The sequence below is a fragment of the Anolis sagrei genome, chromosome 1 (genome assembly GCF_037176765.1).
Source record: "Anolis sagrei isolate rAnoSag1 chromosome 1, rAnoSag1.mat, whole genome shotgun sequence".
NCBI lineage: Eukaryota > Metazoa > Chordata > Lepidosauria > Squamata > Dactyloidae > Anolis > Anolis sagrei.
The window spans coordinates 234,224,911-234,243,205 of NC_090021.1; the positions used below are offsets into that span (position 1 = coordinate 234,224,911).

At 42.5% G+C, this 18,295-nt stretch overlaps 1 protein-coding gene across 1 annotated transcript in view; it reads left to right on the top strand.

Annotated features, from left to right (window-relative positions):
* Nucleotides 1-2,655: 2,655 nt before the first annotated feature.
* The window catches only part of ZDHHC5 (zinc finger DHHC-type palmitoyltransferase 5), a 59,301-nt gene continuing 43,661 nt past the window's right edge, over nucleotides 2,656-18,295 (top strand). The window contains exon 1 of the mRNA XM_060771712.2: nucleotides 2,656-2,897. The gene's annotated coding sequence lies outside the window, so the exon portion shown is untranslated. The remainder of the gene's footprint in view (nucleotides 2,898-18,295) is intronic.

An 18,295-nucleotide genomic window follows, 5' to 3' on the forward strand; every position in this document is an offset into this window, starting at 1 on the left:
ACATATATCGAGGATTTGAATTTGCAATGATATATAAGGATTCTTCACTATTTCAAATATATTACGATCTGCCATTCTGAAGTTCAAGATATATAGCCAGTAAGATCACCTCTGGTGGGATCTCTTTTGGATGAATTTCTATTCATTGCTTCTTCTCCTAACCACTATAGCAGGGGTCCCCAAACTAAGGCCCAGGGGCCGGATGCGGCCCTCCAAGTTCATTTACCCGGCCCTCGCTCAGGGTCAACCTAAGTCTGAAACTACTTGAAAGCACACAACAACAACAACAATCGTATCTCTTCAGCCAAAAGCAGGTCCACACTTCCCATTGAAATACTAATAAGTTTATATTTGTTAAAATCATTCTTCATTTTAATTATTGTATTGTTTTTAAGTGTTTTTTTGCACTACAAATAAGATATGTGCAGTGTGCATAGGAATTCATTCGTGTTTTTTGCAAATTATAATCCGGCCCTCCAACAGGTTGAGGGACTGGCCCTCTGTTTTAAAAGTTTGTGGACCCCTGCACTATAGTTTACTGGGTCTCCTGGAAAAATCCTTTTCAAAGCTATAGCCTTTTTGTGTAGCATTACAAGCCTCTAGGCTCAAATGATTTTCCCACAACAGGATATCCTTCTCTTTCTCTTAAACTTCAACAATGTTCTTGACTAAATGGGAGCCATCTTTTAGTCCCTTATTACAGCAAAAAAGAAAAAAGTGTTCTGGCACATTATATCATTTGCCACAAGCATCAACTCAGTTCATCGGATGCACACATCCAACTTGGCTGCAGTCCACAAAACCTTGTGCCAAATTAGTTTTTAAGAGCCCCACAAGACTAAGATATCTGCCTCTCTCCCTGCATTTCATTAACACACAATTTTTAACATAAAAGTCTGCAAAGCTAGTAACATCAGATTCCACGCAAGGATTCTTCACTGTTTCAAATATATTTAATAGGTTTTGATGTCATTTTAAAAATGTATTTTAATATTTGTACTTACCGTTTGTTTTTAATTATATATATATTATAGTAAGTTTATTCGATGCTTAGACTATAGGTCTTTCACATACAAGGCAAGGCAAATAAATAAATACATGAACACCAGATTATTAAATACAATATAAAACACACAATAAAATCCTATAAATCATTAAAATGCTACATATATCGATGGCAAGATGCACGTTTAAAATGCTACATAATGTATAGACTCATACCTGCGTAATTAAAAACCGAGTAAAAGCAAATAGATGCAGCATTATATAGATATAAATATAGATATATATTCTGACTTCCGTATTGCTTTTCACTTGTATTGTTTTAATACGCTTTTAGCTGTCTTGAATCTCACTATTAGGAGAAAGGAGGGAAATAAAATATAACAACAACAACAATAATAATAACAACAATAATAATAATAAATATTAAGACTGGCACAAGCCAGTAAAGGTGGTCCCAGTGGTGATCGGCACACTGGGTCCAGCACCTAAAAACCTTGGCCTGCACTTAAACACAATCAGCACTGACAAAATTACCATCTGTCATCTGCAATGGGGCCACCCTACTAGGATCTGCATGCATTATTTGCCGATACATCACACAGTACTAGACGCTTGAGAAGTGTCCGACGTGTGATCCAATACAACAGCCAGCAGAGTGATCTTGTTTGCTGTGTACTAATCTTGTTCTGTTTCTAATGATAATGATAATAATAATAATAATAATAATAATAATAATTATAGCATGAGCTCCTTGCTGTGTTTGAATGTTTTGGGGAAACCCCCTTTGAATCTAAAAAAATTAAAATGATACGTATCACCGTAACAAATATGCTGTTACTTAAATGTTTAAAAACAGCAGGAGGTGGGAATTAAAAGAATAAAACAATACTAACAAATGTACTGTCAAGGGCTTTCATGGCCAGAATCACTGGGCTGCTATGAGTTTTCAGGGCAGTATGGCCATGTTCCAGAAGCATTCTCTCCTGACGTTTCGCTCACATCTCTGGCAGGCATCCTCAGAGGTTGTGAGGTCTGTTGGAAACTAGGCAAGTGGGGTTTGTATATCTGGAATGTCCAGGGTGGGAGAAAGAACTCTTGTCTGCTGGAGGCAAGTGTGAATCTTGCAATTGGCCACCTTCATTGGCAATGAATGGCCTTGCAGCTTCAAAGCCTGGCTGGTTGATGCATGAGCTCCTTGCCATGTGTGAGTCTGGGTGGGAGGCACCTTTCAATACCTAAACATAAAATTTAAAATAATATATTGTCGTAGCAACTATGCTGTTACTCAAATGTTAAAAAACAACCGTTTTAACTAGACGTTTCCGCGTTAAACCAATAGGCTTGTTTGTCACGTTAGCAGGAAGGCGACAACTGAGTGGCTATCAGGCTTGTCAATCGAAGCCTCGTCAGATTTGTGCAAATAGGATGGCGAAGAAAAAAACCCATATAAAGGAAGGGAGAACTGCGCATGCGCTTTGCGCGGAAGCTCCTCCCAGCTGTTCTAAAGCTCCGCTGCCACGCATGCGCCTAAGCCACGCCTGTTGCTATTGCTCCTGCGCTCGTCTTCCCTCAGCCACGATTGGTAGAGGCCAGGCTCCTCCCCTTCCAAACGAATCGTTCGCTTACTTGGAGCCGAGCGCTTCCTGCGCATGACTGCCGAGAGCGCGAGACAGGAGGGGGGGAGAAAGGAGCGAGCGCGCGTGCGCGCACGTTGGCGACGACCTGGCCAACCGGCGAGCTCCGTCGCGAGCCCGAGCCGTTTGGAGACTGCGCGTGCGCGCCCTGCCTGCCTGCCTGCCGAGCTGGTGCTTCTTGAGGAGGACCTTGGGCCGAGTGGCTTCGCCTCACTCTCGGCCAGGCGGCGGCTCCGAGGAGTGGACCGGTGTGGGCAGGTGAGTGCCAGGCGCGCCGGGGCCAGGAGGCCAAGGTGGCGGAAAGGGCGAGGTTCCCTTCCGGGCGGGCGGGCGGGCAGGCAAAGAGGGGCGCGGAGGCAGGCGAGGCGGGCCTCACAGCTCCCTGCCCTTTCCTGAGGCGATAACGGGGGGGGGGGGGGGGGAGGAGGAGTGAGAGGGGGAAGCAGCCACCATAGGCGCCTCCTCGGCCCCCCTCCCCTCCCCCCTTTTCCTTTAGGCCTCCAGAGCCGCTTCCAGCTCGGCAGGAGATGTGGCCCCAGCCGCCCTTGTTGTAATGCCTCTACTAGATTCTAATCCCTTCAACAAGCCCTACTGCACCTTTCTTCCTTTTTTTCTTTCTTTTTCTAAGTTTAATTGTAAAGTATTCTTCTTTGGACCCATCTTATTTTACCGGTCATTCTCGTGAGTGGATAAATTACTTTCTCCAAACTTTCTTCGAAGTAATTATTCGCCCCACCCTCTCTTTTTTGCTTTATGAATCACGGCCATTGGACAAGCCGGTGGCCTAGTTGTGGCCACTGTTTAAGGGAGCCTTGTGTGCCTACTAATAGGTCAGCGATTACAGTTCTGGGTTGTGCCTGGAAGCGTGTGGGGATTGGGGTTTACAGATTGAGCGTCCCTTATTCCAAGTGCCAGGTACCAGAAGTACTATTTTTTCACAACGTGCATATATGTAGATACGGACCCACCCACCCCCCTTTTCGTATTTACATATATGCAGGTTGTGAGAAAGATCTAATATGAGATCCGGCTCCAAACAAATCCATGTATGTTTCCTACACACACACACACAGAGCCTGAAAGTAATTTTCATGCGCAAAGTGTATTTCATTCATAAAATGATGTAAGTTTCATGCACAAAACTAATAAAAATATTTAGCACAGTAGATCTCAATATTCCTAATACTGCAATCCCTTAATACAGTTCCACATGTTGGGGGATCCCCAACCATAAAATTATTTCTGTTGCTACTTCACAACTGTAATTTTGCTACTCTTATGAATCATAATGTAAATACTTGATATGCAGGATGTATTTGCATTCACTGGACCAAATTCGGCACAAATACTGGGCGTATTTGAATACTGGTGGGGTTGGGTGGGGGATTCATTTTGTCATTTGAGAGTTGTAGTTGCTGTGATTTATAGTTAACCTACAATCAAAGAGCATTCTGAACTCCACCAAGGATGGAATTGAACCAATCTTGGCACACAGAACCTCCCTTACCAACAGAAAATACTGGAAGGGTTTGGTGAGCATTGACCTTGAGTTTTGGAGTTGTAGTTTACCTACATCCAGAGAACACTGTGGACTCAAACAATGATGGATCTTGACCAGAGTTGGCACAAATACTCAATATGCCCAAGTAGAAACACCGGTGGAGTTTGGGGAAAATAGACGTTGACATTTGGGAGTTATAGTTGCTGGGATTTATAGTTCACCTGCAATCAAAGAGCATTCTGAACTCCACCAAGGATAGAATTTGACCAAACTTCCTACACAGAACCCCCATGACCAACAGAAAATACTGTGTTTTCTGATGGTCTTTGATGACCCCTCCTCATGACCCCCCCAGGGGTCCCAACCTCCTGGTTGAGAAACGCTGGTCTAAGATGAGATCCATCTCCAAACAAGAAACCTATGTATGTTTCCTATACACATACACAGCCTGAAGGACATGAGAGAAGCCTCCCAAAAGGATGATAAAACATCAAATCATCCGGGCGTTCCTGGGCAATGTCCTCGCAGACAGCCAATTCTCTCACACCAGAAGTGACTTGCAGTTTCTTAAGTTGCTCCTGACACGACAAAAACAAACAAACAAACAAAAACGCATAAAGTGTGTTTCATTCATAAAATGAAGTGAGTTCCATGCACAAAACTACTAAAATATTTAGCAGAAAGCAAAGGAATTACTACCAGCCATTCACACCATTTCAGACTTTGGAGTGTTTTGAATTTTGAAATTAAAAAAGAAGAAGAAGAAAAGAGAGGTTCTCAATCCGATATAACTTACTTAAAAGTGTAGAAAATTAGTCTGGATGTCTCTTGCATGCTTGATGTTTGAATGGGGTGTATCACCATGGTGCTTTGGGCTCTTCCACACAGCCATATAACCCAGAATATCAAGGCAGAAAATCCCACAATATCTGTTTGAACTGGGGGGCCTTCCATACAGCCCTTTACCCCATAATATCAAAGCAGAAAATCCCACATCTGAGTGTAGACTCGGATAACTCAGTTCAAAGCTTATATTGTGGGATTTTCTGCCTTGATATTCTGGGATATAGGGCTAGTGGAAGGGCCCCGGGTTATCTGAGTCCACACTGCCATTTATCCCAGTTCAGAGTAGAAAATGTGGGATTTTATTTAGCTGTGTGGAAGGGGCCTCAATCTCTCCAGTGAAGATAGTATTATTTATAGTAATTATGATAGTTATCACCAAAATATTTTGAAATAAGTTTGTTGAAAAACAGATATTAAGTACCAAATCAGCAGTGGGAGATGAGAGGCAAAGCAGGGGTAGCCCTGTTATAAGAATGCATTCTTTTTCTTCTCCTTCTTTTTCTTTGCACTCTTTCTTTTTAAACTGTGTGTTTTTGGAGACTGGTTCAAAAGACTATTGGCTGAGAAATCAAATAGAACTTTAATGAAATAAGCAGTTTGATGGCTAAATCCTGCATATTTTATTTTTTTACTTTGACCTTCCTGCACACTTCTCCATTTCCCAGCTTGTGCCCATAAAGGAAAGATGAACCATGATATACCGTATTTATCTTGGCATTTTCAGGAAAGCGTTCCTTGTATTTCCTGCATGGAAGTACATACAAGGAAGACTTCATTTAGTGAAAAGCGTAGTGCTTTCCTAGACATTGCTCTACTTTCCAGAAGTATTTTTACTTCTTGTGCACAAAGTCACCTTGGTAATAGAGGAACATTTTCCCCATCATGTTTGCTTTAACAAGTACATTCAAAAACTTCTCAGTAAGAATGGATCAAGTAACTTTTTCTCAAATCAGTTTGACTCACTTTGAGGTTTTAATTTAAGGACTACATAGTGATAGTAACTTGGGGCAGATGTGTATGATAAAGTTTCAACTTTGCCTATTTTCTGTATGTTTCAAGTAAATATGTGTTAAATGACTTCCTCTCTGGCCCTTTCTTCACTGCGATATAAAATCCAGATTATCTGCTTTGAACTGGATTATGTGGCAGTGTAGAAGGGGCCTCTGTAGCTAAATAATATACATAGTTTTACTAATGTTGTACTCCAGCTCCTCCCCCTCTCCACCTTATTAATTTTTCCTGCCATGTTACAAGTAGGGTGTTCTGTCCCTCCCATGTTACAAGTACACACACTTCAGTCTCCATATTTTTTTTTCTTGTATTGCCATTTTTCAGCATTCCAGCCTTTTTACTGCTTTCACATCCATGGCCCTCTGTAGTTCCAGTCGTTCTTTCTATTTCTAAGCAAAACCCTTCACCCTATTAGGCTATTTTCTGTCTTTCTTTACATTACTGTTCACTAAATGTTTCTTCATTCCTATCCCAAACTTCTGTATTTCTTCCTTCATCTTTTTGTATCCTCATCTGTGTTCATTTTTGCTGATCTCTGTGGTAAAAATAAAGAGATTTAACTTTCTCATTGGTGAATCTCAGATTTTTGCAGTGCCATTGTCTAATGGCAGTGATGAAAAAACTAGTGCTAACTTTCAATATGCAATGTTGAATTATTCACTGTTATTCATGTTTAGTAACATCTAGGATGGACTGACTGTTTTATGTTGTATATGGAACTGCCTTTGAAGACTGGTGGGAAAACAAAGGCTGCAGCTACATTGTATAATAAATGCTATTTGACACCACTTTAACTGCCATGGCTCAATGCTGTGGATCCTGGGATTTGTAGTTTTATGAATTCTTTAGCCATCTCTGCCAAATAGTGCTGTGCCTCATCAAAATATAATTCCCAAGATTCCATAGCATTGAACAAGGACACTTAAAGTGGTGTCAAGCTGCTTTAATTCTGCAGTGCTGATGCATTCACAATTTCTGAAAAATACTGTTAACCTGGGCTGGTCATGAGAACATATCTCATCAGTACTGGAAGCACTGGCTTTATGTCAGTTTCCAAACACTTTTAAGTATTGAAGTTCTGTCTTTCAAAGACATTTTGTGACACAGTAATTAAGTTTTACCTGCAGAGATATAGACATGTACTGTATATTCCGGGCTATTAGACGACTTTTTGAACATTGAAAATCCTTTGAAAAGTTGGGGGTCGTCTTATCTCCCGGATATACCAGACGATGAATGGCAGCTGCAGCGGAGCCAATGCAGCCGAGGAAGCGGATGAGAACCTCCACTTGCAGCGGCCTGCTTGCCTGCCTGACTTCCAGGGCTGCGCAGGCCAGCGCTGGCTGCGGAGGCCTGCACAGACCTCCGCAGCTGGTGAGCGCGCCCGCCCCTGGTGCTTCCAGCAAGGCTTCCAGCCTCTGTCTTCAGCCTCCAGGAGCAGCGTGGCGTGAGCCAGACTCTCCGTTGGGCCCCAGCTGGGCCCAGTGAGAGAAAGACGCAGCTTGAGGAAGGAGGCTGGAGGGCAGCCTTCCTCACACTACCCCCCTTCTTCCTGGGCCCCGTTGGGGCCAATGGAGCATCTGGCCCGTGCCGTGCTGCTCTTGGAGGCTGTAGACAGAAGAAGCCTCACCAGAAGCAGCAGGGGTGGGCGCGCTCACCAACTGCGGAGGTCAGCGCAGGCCTCCACGGCCAGCACTGGCCTGCTCAGCCTTTCCTGCCTCTACCACTGAGGAAGGCATCTGCGAGTGGTTCTCATCCACTCCCCCGGCTGCATCATCCGCTTGCTGCTTACGCCAGTGCAGGCCTCCGCAGGTGTGCACCTTTCCCTCCTCTTCCCTCGCCCCGCAGATGCCTTCCTTGGCAGTGGAGGCAGGAAAGGTGTGCGAAGGAAAATGGAAATTTGAGGGTCGTCTTATACGCCCAGTCATCTTATACACCGGAATATACGGTACATAAATTATAATAATGAATTGTATGGGGACACAACATATTTAATGAAAATCTTTCATTTATATTTCCAAAAATATATAATTTATTACTTTTTTCACATAGACTTAGAGGTTTCCGTTATGTTCACACAGCACACTGGAACCAACACACAGTAACGTGTTCCAACACAGTCTGGAAAGCTCTATCTTAAGGCATAGAATGGAAGCACCTGAAGTGCCTCATCTCATAACAGCCTGTGGGTGCATTTTAATTTTCAGATGCTGTATGCTCCAATCATCTGTGACTGGATCCTCACTGCCCTATATCACAGGATCTAATCCCATATAATATGCTTTGAACTGGATTATGTGAGTCTACACTGTCAAATAATCTGGGAAAAGAAGATAATCTGGGATCAGATCCTGAGATATAGAGCAGTGTAGATCCAACCTGAGAAAAAGATATGGTAAGAAGAGAAAGGCTTTTGAATAGGTTTGCAGAATTCTCTCCTTAGAGGTCTTTGTCCTGTTAAGATTTCTTTTCTTCTGACATCAAGCAAGAACATTTCTATTCTTCCAGGATTTTTGCTCTATTTCCCTTTAGAGCATTATCTTTTGTTTGTATGTGTTTTCCTTGCGTTAGTAAACTTATGTTAAACACTGTTGAAAGGTGCTCTATCAATGTTTAAATCAACAATAAGACTGGACAGCTAGAGCTGGGATAGCAGCAATTAATACACAGATCACTGTAAATATTCTTAATCATGTTCACATATTGATGAAACTGTTCAAATTTGGTTCACTGGTGAAGACAATCTGATAGAGATCATAAACTTTAAATGTGTTTTTTGAGGGAAAATATAAATCATAAATAATGTGTCTTGTTCTATTGGCTTTCTACAATTATGAATACCTGAATCACTGAGGGGAGAAGTAGACATAGATAAGGGTATTTGTTGGTGTTGATTCTTACAGCAGAAAGTCTGTACTGTATGCTGAAAATCTTTCCCTGCCCTATAGATAAGGAACAGAAGACTTAGGTAATTACAGCTGTTCAAGCAAGGAGTCACAATAGGATAGGAGTTTAGAGACTATTTTAATGTGATGATGGGGAATACAATGAAACCTTGATATCTGAAAACAATAGAACTAGAAGATACTTTTTAAAGAATAACTACTTCTTGGGGTTAAAGGCTAGACCTTTCAGGTTTTAATATGTGATAATTCAAGATTTGCTTCTCCTTCTGTTAATGTAGAAAGGGAAAAAGGAAAGACCGGGGAACTTAAAGGGCTGCTCCATATGGAAGTTGCTCTCACTCTCCCCCATGCTAATTGAGAAGAGCCATTGTGGTCAATTTTTCAATTGTTACTAGTCCATATTATCACTAGGTAGCTTTGCAGTTAGGTTGTACATTGTGCAGAGTGATTGATGACAGATGGCTCTTCATATAGAATCAGCAGTATAGCAAGCAAAGTTTTGCATAGGGACCTAAAGGGTGGGTCTGTGTGGCTCACATACCATTGCTTTCTCTCCACTAACTCAGCAAAAGACACAAAATGACAGTATTGGGCCTCTAGAGTTCGAGGAGCTAAATTTGTAAGTAAGGAGTGTTTAGTTAGTTTCAGAATGCCTAGAATGAGTCTTGCATGGGTATTGTGGGGTTTCAGCAATATTTAGTCAGCAATGTAGTAATCACTTTTGCATAGCTGTGAGTTGAAAGCCAGTGTGGTGTAGTTGTTTGAGTGCTAGACTACAACTTGGAGACCAAGGTTTGAATTTCTGCCAAGCCATGGAAATTTATTATGTGATCTTAGACAAGTCACATACTCTCAGCCAAAAAGGAAGTTAAAGGCAAACCTCTGAACAAATCTTGCCAAGGAAAACCCATGATAGATTTGCCTTAGGGTCTCTGTACATCAGAAATTACTTAAAGGCACACAAAAACAAAAGGAACTATGAATTGGGGAGTTGGGTTAGTAAGAGTAGAAACCGTAATTGTCGGCAGAACTTCTGTCTAGAGACAGTTAAATATATTGCTTTAATAATACGTTTGGAAGGTGCTCAGTAGTAACGTTTCATTGCAACTTAGGATTATGATTTGTTCATTTCATCAGCTGTTCCTAATAAGGTGCACTCTAGTCCATGAGAGCTTCTGCCATAATATATTTTAAAAGATTTAAACGTAATATGAGAGAGTATTTTTGTTACAGTAGACTCACCTTTCTAAATAGTTGGTTCTATAGAGGATATTGTGATACACTACAAAAGTCCCTTCCCCCAAAGGAAAAAGAAATGTGAGAGGGGGGAAAAATGGTGGGCAGCCTTTGATGTCATGTGTGTAGCCTTCTGTTCATAAAGCAGTAGTTCTCCTTACTTTTTATCCCTTGCATCTTCTTCTGGAGCAAACTTATAGCATGGTAGCCATTATTGGAAGGTGGTTTCTATTCTGTCAGGGATTTTTGTTATTCTGGAAGATAGGTACAAACCATGATTTCCCTCAGTCTAGACACTTTACTCCTTTTGATGCAGCCCAAAATCAAATTGGCTTTTTAGCTGTTGGTTTTATATACAGGAGCTGCAAACCAGATTTCAAGACTTGGAGTGCCTCTGGTGTTGCCGCAAGAAGGTCCTCCATTGTGCATGTAGCAGGGCTCAGGTTGCATTGCAGCAGATGGTCAGTGGTTTGCTCTTCTCCACACTCACATGTCGTGGATTCCACTTTGTAGCCCCATTTCTTAAGATTGGCCCTGCATCTTGTGATGCCATCGCGCAGTTTGCCCAGCGCCTTCCAAGTTGCCCAGTCTTCTGTGTGCCCAGGGGGGAGTCTCTCATTTGGTATCAGCCATTGGTTGAGGTTCTGGGTTTGAGCCTCCCACTTTTGGACTTTCGCTTGCTGAGGTGTTTCAGTGAGTGTCTCTGTAGATCTCAGAAAACTATTTCTTGATTTAAGTCATTGACGTGCTGGCTGATACCCAAACAAGGGATTCAATGCTGTCTCTGGAGGATAAATCTGAAAATTTTACTTTTCTTCACATTCAAAATTTTTAAATCTCATCTTGTCCTGCAATGCTTTCTGGTCTATCAAGGAAGACAACCCTCTCTCACACACCCCTCTTCTCTGCTATGAGCTCTTTATAATTTGATTTCTTCAAATCAAAATCCCTCTTCACTCTTTTTTCCATCATGCTTCAAGATTATTTTTACAAAACCTATCTTCTCTTTTAAGTGATGGTTCCAGCATTATTACCACATAACCCTCTGATAGGATTTGTGAAGTGCTATCTCTAGTATCTTTCAATGTGACTTAATTTAATTCTAGACATTAGTCAAACCAAAACCATCTTAAAAATCTATGTTGCCTTCATATTTTGCTTTAGTTAGACCTCACCTGGAATACTGCGTCCAATTCTGGGTACCACAAATCAAAAGAGATATTGACAAGCTGGAAGGTGTCCGGAGGAGGGTGACTAAAATAATCAAAGGTCTGGAGCTTTCTGGAGAACTGGGTATGTTTTGCCTGCAGAAGAGAAGGTTGAGATGAGACATGATAGCCTTGTATAATTATGTAAAAGGGTGTCATAAGGAAGAGGGAGCAGATTTGTTTTCTGTTGCTCTTGAAAGTAGGACTCAGAGCAATGGGTTCAAATTAGAGGAAAGGAGATTCCACCTGAACATTAGGAAGAACTTCCTGACTGTGCGAGCTGTTCAACAGTGAAATTCTCTGCCTCGGAGTGTGGTGGAAGATATTTCCTTGGAAACTTTTAAACAGAGGCTGGATGGTCATCTGTCAGAGATATTTTGATTGTGTTTTTCCTGCATAGCAGGGGGTTGGACTAGATGGTCCATATGGTTGGATTAGATGCCCCAACTCTCTTATTCTATGATTCTTTGTTTTTGTGCTGAAGTAGAGTTGCCACTTCTCTTTTTTTGACAGCTTTCCCATAATTAAAAACTTAAATATAGGTATGATGTTGTACTGTCCATGCTTTGAATATATTTTTCAAATTTGGTCAGTGAGGATGAATGAGAATGCAATTCATATTTTTAACAAATGCAACCATGTTATTTTTTTCATAAATGTGTTAACAAGAGCTTCAGTTTAAAATATGAATATCCTTAATTGTCAGAAATATATATTCACTAGCTGTCCCCTGCCACACATTGCTTTGGCCCAGTCTGGTGATCTGGAAAATAAAGTAATGAGAAAGTGTTGGTTTCTAATACATATATGTAATTTCTTTATGCCCAGTATTTCTTGTTTCCTTGTCAGTGTTGATGTAGAGATTGTCTGATTTGCCTACTCTGGAACATGTAACATATAATTGTCCTACTTTAGGGGTCCCTTTCAAATCTATGATACCATATCTGTCATATACCTATATATGTGTGTGTGTGACTCATATGTATCTATATCTATGGCTGGATGGATCTTTGTCAGTAGGGCGTGGATAATGTTTTCTTGCCCTGGTGAAGGAAGTTGGACTGGATGGCCTTAAGGCAGCATTTCTCAACATGGGGGTCTGGACTCCTGGGGGAGTCGCGAAGGGACGTCAGAGGGCTCACCAAAGACCACCAGAAAACACAGTATTTTCTATTGGTCATGGGGGTTCTGTGTGGGAAGTTTGGCCCAATTCTCTTGGCGGGGTTCAAGGGGCTCTTTGATTGTAAGTGAACTATAAATTCCAGCAACTACAACTCCCAAATGCCAAGGTCTATTTTCCCCAAACTCCACCAGTGTTCACATTTGGGCATATTGAGTTTTCATGCCAAGTTTCGTCCAGGTCCATCATTGTTTGAGTCCACAGTGCTCTCTGGATGTAGGTGAACTACAACTCCAAAACTCAAGGTCAATGCCCACCAAACCTTTCTAGTTTGGGTCAAATCCATTGTTAGTGGAGTTCCGAATTCTGTTTGATTGTAGGTGAACTATAAATCCCAGGAACCCCAACTCCCAAATGACAAAATAAAATTTTTTGAGTGATGATCACTCCTTGGGTTTTACTAGGTGTCTTGTGGTGAAATTTGGTGGCAATTCATTCAGCAGGTTTTGAGTTATTATGTCACTTAAAATGAACAGAGAATATATATATATATATACTAGCTGTGCCCTGCCACGCGTTGCTGTGGCCTTTAGTAAGAGTTTTGAATTCTCTGCCTGGCCTCTCTTCCTTCCTTCCCTCGCTCTCTTTCCCTCTCTCTCTCTCACACACTCCTTCCTTTCCCCTCTTTCTCTCTTTCCCCCTTTTTCTCTCTCACACTCCTTCCTTTCTCCTCTTTCTCTCTCTCTCTCCCTCTTTCTCTCTCTCTCACTCCTTCCTTTCCCCTCTTTCTCTCTCTTTCCCTCTTTCTCTCTCTCTCACTCCTTCCTTTCCCCTCTTTCTCTCTCTCTTTCCCTCTTTCTCTCTCACACTCCTTCCTTTCCCCTCTTTCTCTCTCTTTCCCTCTTTCTCTCTCTCACACTCCTTCCTTTCCCCTCTTTCTCTCTCTCTTTCCCTCTTTCTCTCTCTCACACTCCTTCCTTTCCCCTCTTTCTCTCTCTCTTTCCCTCTTTCTCTCTCTCTCACACTCCTTCCTTTCCCCTCTTTCTCTCTCTCTTTCCCTCTTTCTCTCTCTCTCACACTCCTTCCTTTCCCCTCTTTCCCTCTCTCTTTCTGTCTCTGGCATCCCTCCTTCCTCCCCCTTCTTTATGCTTGGCCATAGGGGTTCAGTGTGGCATGTTTGCCCTAATTCTGTCATTGGTGGGGTTCACGATGCTCTTTGAGTGTTGGTGAACTGTGAATTCCAGTGACTACAACTCCCAAATGTCAAGGTCTATTTTCCCCAAACTTCATCTGTGTTCATATTTGGGCGTATTGAATGCTTATGCTAAGTTTGGTCCGGATCCATCATTGTTTGAGTCCACAGTGCTGTCTGGATGTAGGTGAACTACAACTCCCAAACTCAAGGTCAATGCCCTCCAATCTTTTCCAGTGCTTTCTGTTGGTCATGGGAGTTCTGTGTGCCAAGTTTGGTTCATTTCCATCATTGGTGGAGTCCAGAATGCTCTTTGATTGTAGGTGAACTGTAAATCCCAGGAACTACATCTCGCAAATGACAAAATCATAATTGTTTGAGTGATGGTCACTCCTTCTGTTGTGAGGTGTTGTGTTGTGTTGTGGAGCCTCCCCTTCCTCTCCCCCCCCCCCCGCCTTTCCCTTCCCTTCCCTTCCCTTCCCTTCCCAGCACTCGCCTCTTTTGCTGTTCTTCCGTCGTCCCTCCCTCTGGCCGGATCGCGATCTAGGCAAGAGAGGCTTCATGCAAGGCTAGGCCCTGCACAGAACCTCCCTCGCCTAGAGGGGAGGGGAGGAAGAAGGAGGGGGAGGAGGTGAGATTGGGGAAGAAGAAGGAGGAGGTAAGAAGGAGAAGGGAGGGGTGGTGAGTTAGCGGCGTGTGTGTTTGTGTGGAAGGCAGGGGGGTTTGTTACCGGCGTTTGGTTGTGTTGCGGGGAAGGGATGGTGTGTGTGTTAGCGGCGTGTGTGTTAGCGGCGTGTGTGTTTGTGTGTTGCAGGGAAGGCAGGGGGGCTTGTTACCGCCGTTTGGTTGTGTTGCGGGGAAGGGAGGGGGTGTGTGTTAGGGGCGTGTGTGTTTGTGTGTTGCAGGGAAGGGAGGGGTGGTGAGTTAGCGGCGTGTGTGTTTGTGTAGAAGGCAGGGGGGTTTGTTACCGGCGTTTGGTTGTGTTGCGGGGAAGGGAGGAGGTGTGCGTTAGCGGCGTGTGTGTTTTTGTGTTGCGGGGAAGGGAGGTGTGGTGAGTTAGCGGGGGGAGGGGTTGTTACCGGCGTTTGGTTGTGTTGCGGGGAAGGGAGGGGGCGTGTTTTACCAGAGCTGCGTTGGAGGAGGGAAGGAGTGTTTCAGGGCCGGAAGGGGTGGGAGGAAGTTGCGATGCGTGTGTGTGTGTTTGTGGCGGCGACGTGTTCGTGCTGGGCGAGGGAGGGAGGGAAGTGCCGTTCGGCCGTTCGGCCATGTGTGCGCGCGCGCTGGGGTCTTTGCGGCAGTGCGCATGCTCAGTTGTTTTGCCACTTTGTGAGTGTGTTGTTGTGTTGTTTGTAATTGTGAGTGGATTAGTTTGTACCGAGTGGGTTGTCCTAGGGCCATGGCAATTTTGGTGCAGTTTCGTTGGGGGGGTTTAGAGTTTACCTGTCCGGTATAACCAACCTAACAGATTTATATATATAGATATATATATATATAGAGAGAGAGAGAGAGAGAGAGAGAGATTACTTACATAAGGAAAATAGTATTTTCTGGGACATGTGTGGATTGAAGAGAAAGTTTTTTGACTTAAATTCTACAACACAAAGAATAAAGGTGAGAGGGGCCGAGGATCACATGTGGGAATAGAAGGTGCCAAAGTCAGGTTGCAGAAAAGGCTCAGTAGTTTTTGTTGTGTAAAAAAGAGCATTTGATTCTTTTTGCTCTCCCTGAGTGTCTACTTTTAGTCTTTCCAGGTTGAATGGAAAGATCCAAACAGGTGTTCCCTATGTCACAGCAAAAGTACTGATTCCACTTTACACTTGTCCAACAAAGCACACACACACACACACACACACAAACAACTTCAGAATTTTCTGTGCTAAAATAATGGCTAGTAGAATTGAGGATTTGGGGATTGGGACCATCACTTGCTCTTTGTGAACTTCTATGCCCTATTCATCCATAATCTCCAAACAGGCCTGCAGCAGTTCAGTGAAATGTTGTGTAGGTAAAGTGACTGATTTTATATGAAGTGCTTACAAGCTGCTAAAGTCAAGCATATGTTTCAAAAGGAACTTATTCTGCACACCAGCTACTGTATGTCTGTTATATGCACATTAGGTGCACTTGGCCCATGCATATATCAGTATGATAACACAATAGTTGGTGAGCATCCATATTTTAAGTTACATTTATTTTCCCCGCGTGGTAGGCCTGTTATTCACACCATTGGTATTCCCTGCGCTCGCGCAGGCCAGCAACGGACATTCCCAAGCTACTAACTGACCGTTAGAGAAGCCCCGCCCCTTTCTTTCCCCCCATAAATAGCCCTGCCGCGGGGCCACCGGCCAGTTCTTCCGCCGCAGAAAAAGGCAGCCAGAAGCCCTGGGGCATGACCAAAAATGTGGGGAGGATGGGCGGGACGTGTGAATACAGGCTACCACTCGGGAAACTATGTTTACAGGTAAGCAACCCATATTTATTTATTTACTATATTTTTACCCTGCTCTGTCTCACCCCAAATGGAACTCAGAATTACATTAGAATTGTTGGTTTGAGGACTGTAGTGTCTCATACAATATGGAAATATTTAGGGGAACAATTTGCTATTGATCGATTCATTTCTTTTTCCTATATACTGAGGAAAACATGGATTTGTGTTGACAAATGTTTTGCTGCTTTAAAAAATATTATTCAGTTAGGCTGTTATCTAGTAGCATCCACCTTTTTAGTTTATAGATGAAAAGCAAAATTTGAGGGGGCTAATATGTAATAGTAGCGCAGTGTCATAATTTTTTTGAAGATCTTCCCATTCAGCAGTTACTGAAACTTTGTTTCCTTTTGGATGCTTACCAGTTTTCCTTTCAGGTATCACGTGAACCCAAAACATAAGCACATATACACTTACTGTGTGTTTAGTCAGTTGCGGAAAGCAAACAAAACAAAGCGGAGCATGAGATTTGGCAAGCAATCATTCCAGGTACAAAAGGTAATTATGCTTTGTAGCAGTTAGGGATATCAACAATAAAGTAGCAACTGCTACCCTTCTTGAGATCTCTAGATGTAGAGTAGTATAGATAAATATTTAAATAAATATAGCACCTCTTATTTAAAGGGATGGCCAGGATCTGTTAATACATATGTTGTCAAATTGCTTACAGATATCAAGCAAAATACTATTAAATTTCAAATGTGTGTCAATGGAAAATTGCCTAGTAAAACCAAGAATTGAGAGGAGTGTAAGAGACAGGGCTGCCAGAATCCACAAAAATATTTAAAGTAATTACAGAATCTGAAATAAAGCTTGTGCCTAATTGGTAAATTGTATTGCTGTTGGTAAAATATGAAAAAAGCCTTATTTTGAAATATGGAAAGCAGTACTGTTCTGTTATCTGGACTGAGCCGGGGGTGGGGGTGAAACCACTTCCCCCTGTGTTCCTGTTATTGCCTCCACCCATATTGCCCTCGTTGAGACCACCACCATCATTATGACATGGGGAGAAGAGGGGGATAACTAGCGAAAATGGGGAAACTGTTTTCCTCCTTCAATCCCCCCTTCCAAATGGAGTGTCCTTCTCTGTCTAGCCCCCCTTTTGGAGTCCACCCAGATAATGGAACAGTACCTGGAAAGCTTGGCCAAAGGGGAAAATAGAAGTCAAAACTGCCTGCATTGGCAAGTTGCATTTTACATAGATATATAAATGGACAATTTCTTAAGGTCTGGAGATCATTTCCCTCTCTCATGCCTGGTAGGATACATTCCCCATTACAAATTGTGCCTGAGAAGCTACTTTAAAGATAATTGGACAGCCGGGGGGGGGGGGGGAGACATTCTGATTACAGAGTTCTGAATGAAGAAAGTAAGATACAAAAAACAATGTCTCATGGCTGTGAATGTCTCATGGCTGTGAATGGTGCTGGATCATGGGGAATTGATGGTAATTGCCGTGAACCTCGTTATCTTATGTTAGGATTCCACCCAGTATCTTCTGTGCTGAAGAGATTAATGAAGAGAGTATTCACTTCAGTTGTTTTAAGTTTTCATTAAGAAAGCGAGATGGTGTATGAATGAAAAGCTAATAAATTAGATCATTATTCAGAATGCATTTGAAAGATAACAAAGGCTTGAGATTTCACTCAGAATGCATGTATAATACGGAACGAATATCTTAAATTGGGGCTCAGAGAAGCTGACCATTTCTATGCCTCCAGGGGTTATACTATGCATCTAAAGTGTGATGTAGGGCTAACAGAAGAGAGTATTTCATACAACTTAATTTTTGTGTGAAAGTTATTAATGGAAGTTGTAATGATAATCGCTGGTTTAGAAGGTTTTTAAAGTGAACTGAACAAAGCCATGATGTACAAGCCTGTCAACAACTATTAGTCATCAGAAACAGTGTCTCCATATACAACAGTTACAGGAATAAAGCAGGAAGACAATTGCTTTGAGCTTGCAGTGGCATTATCTGGCTTGCTGCTGTTCAACAGTGCGTTAATCAAGGAAGGCATTAATTCTAGCCCTAGTATTGTTGGTTAAAATGCCCTCAGTATAACGACATCACAAACTTCATATGAAATAACTATTAAAGTTACACAATCTGGCTACTTCTCTTACCCTAAGGAGCGGATTATTATC